General features: G+C 51.3%; 1 non-coding gene across 1 annotated transcript in view; it reads right to left on the bottom strand.

Annotated features, from left to right (window-relative positions):
• LOC143466360 (small subunit ribosomal RNA) overlaps nucleotides 1-1429 on the bottom strand; it is a 1808-nt gene extending 379 nt beyond the window's left edge. Inside the window, exon 1 of the ribosomal RNA XR_013118803.1 lies at nucleotides 1-1429. This exon is cut by the window's left edge and continues 379 nt beyond it. This is a non-coding gene — a ribosomal RNA (small subunit ribosomal RNA).
• Between the last annotated feature and the right edge of the window lie 1071 nt (nucleotides 1430-2500).

The following is a 2500-nucleotide window of genomic DNA, read 5'->3' as shown; positions in this document are numbered from 1 at the left end:
TTATTGCTCAATCTCGTGTGGCTGAACGCCACTAGTCCCTCTAAGAAGTTAGACGCCGACCGGGAAGGTCGCGTAACTATTTAGCAAGCCAGAGTCTCGTTCGTTATCGGAATTAACCAGACAAATCGCTCCACCAACTAAGAACGGCCATGCACCACCACCCACAGAATCAAGAAAGAGCTCTCAATCTGTCAATCCTCACTGTGTCCGGGCCGGGTGAGATTTCCCGTGTTGAGTCAAATTAAGCCGCAGGCTCCACTCCTGGTGGTGCCCTTCCGTCAATTCCTTTAAGTTTCAGCTTTGCAACCATACTTCCCCCGGAACCCAAAGACTTTGGTTTCCCGAAAGCTGCCGGAGAGGTCGTCAAAGTAACGCCCCCCGATCGCTAGTTGGCATCGTTTATAGTCAGAACTAGGACGGTATCTGATCGTCTTCGAACCTCTGACTTTCGCTCTTGATTAAAGAAAACATTCTTGGCAAATGCTTTCGCAGTTGTTCGTCTTGCGCCGATCCAAGAATTTCACCTCTAGCGGCACAGTACGAATGCCCCCGTCCGTCCCTCTTAATCATTACCTCGCGCTCCGAAAACCAACAAAATAGAACCGAGGTCCTATTCCATTATTCCATGCACCATTATTCAGGCGAACCGCCTGCTTTGAACACTCTAATTTTTTCAAAGTAAACGTTCCGGCCGCCGCCAACACTCAGTCAAGAGCACCGACGGTGAACCGAAGGTGAGGCCGGGCACGCCAGTACACGCCTTGCGACGGACCGACGGCCCGAGCCCAAAATCCAACTACGAGCTTTTTAACCGCAACAACTTAAATATACACTTTTGGAGCTGGAATTACCGCGGCTGCTGGCACCAGACTTGCCCTCCAATGGATACTCGTTAAAAGTTTTAGAGTGTACTCATTCCAATTACAGGGCCTCGTTAGAGTCCTGCATTGTTATTTTTCGTCACTACCTCCCCGCGTCGGGAATGGGTAATTTGCGCGCCTGCTGCCTTCCTTGGAAGTGGTAGCCGTTTCTCAGGCTCCCTCTCCGGAATCGAACCCTGATTCCCCGTCACCCGTAAGAACCTCGGTAGGCAGATACCGTACCGACGAAAGTTGATAGGGCAGACACTTGAATGATTTGTCGCCGGTGCAAGACCGTGCGATCCGCAAAGTTATCCAGAGTCACCAACGAGCACGGGCCGAGGCCCGGTCGGTTTTTGGTCTGATAAATGCACGCCTCCGTGAGTCGGCGCTTTTCGCATGTATTAGCTCTAGAATTACCACAGTTATCCAAGTAACACGTACGATCAAATGAACCATAACTGATTTAATGAGCCATTCGCAGTTTCACTGTACGAGAGCTCGTACTTACACTTGCATGGCTTAATCTTTGAGACAAGCATATGACTACTGGCAGGATCAACCAGGTAGCTATTCGCAGCAAACGAGGCTGCTGCGGGACGACGGGCGCCCCGCGTTTCTTTTCACACGTTCTCCGTGTACATCGCTACTCAAACACTACGCTCGCGGCTTGCACGAGCTCCGAAAACCGTCGATTCCGGACGCTGCCCGGCGATTCGAGTGCAATACTCGCGCCGAGGCACGCCGATAGCTTGCCACTGGATCCGACAGACCGCTCAAAACCCCGGCTAAGCATGGGCGACCGCGCGAACAGCATTACATCTGCCCATCGTGCCCGACGCCAACCGAGATCGATTCTGCTTCGATTCGCACTCGCGCGCGCATTCGCTCACACGACTGCCTGCTCCCTCATAGTAGTCACAGAATCCTGCATCGCCATGGTACCCCAGAACGGCCTCGGGATCGCGCGACCTCGCGGCCGGATTTGGAGTTTGGGAAGGTGCGTGGCCGCTTGCCGTGGCCGCCGAACCGCGCCCCGGCCGGGCACTGCGCGCAACTCGAACGTTTGGACTCTGAAAATATTTCCCAACGTTTGGACTTTAACTTTTTGTCGAGACTTGAAAAAATTTCAGAGTCCAAACATCGACCCGCGGCAAAAACTTTTCCGAGGTCGAAAAATCCGCGCTCGGTCAAGAGAATATGCGCGGCCTGGGCGTTTGGACTCTAACATTTTTTGGAGTGGATGGGAAAAATTTTCAGAGTCCAAAACACCGACCCGCGCGTGATGCTCTCCCGAGTTCGGAAAATCCGCGCCAGGTGAAAGCTATGCGCGCGACCTGGTCGTTTGGACTCTAAAAAATGTTCAAGTCTCATCACACCAACAAAAAGTTAAAGTCCAAACACCGACTCGCGGCTAAAGCTCTTCCGACTTGGGAAAATCCGCGGCGGGTGAGGGCTATCCGCGCGACCTGGGCGTTTGGACTTAACATTTTTTTGGTGTGAATCGACTTGAAAAAATTTCGAAGTCAAAAGTCTATAAAATTAATCTAATGCCATACAGTGTCAAAGTGCACAATTTTAATCGATATAATCATAACAATATATGTCATACAACAAAATCATCAAATAATCGTCAAGCA

Source organism: Clavelina lepadiformis, chromosome 7, assembly GCF_947623445.1.
Source record: "Clavelina lepadiformis chromosome 7, kaClaLepa1.1, whole genome shotgun sequence".
Classification (NCBI taxonomy): domain Eukaryota; kingdom Metazoa; phylum Chordata; class Ascidiacea; order Aplousobranchia; family Clavelinidae; genus Clavelina; species Clavelina lepadiformis.
The sequence above is the reverse complement of the archived record's forward strand: the minus strand, read 5'-3'. Positions and strand labels throughout refer to the sequence as shown.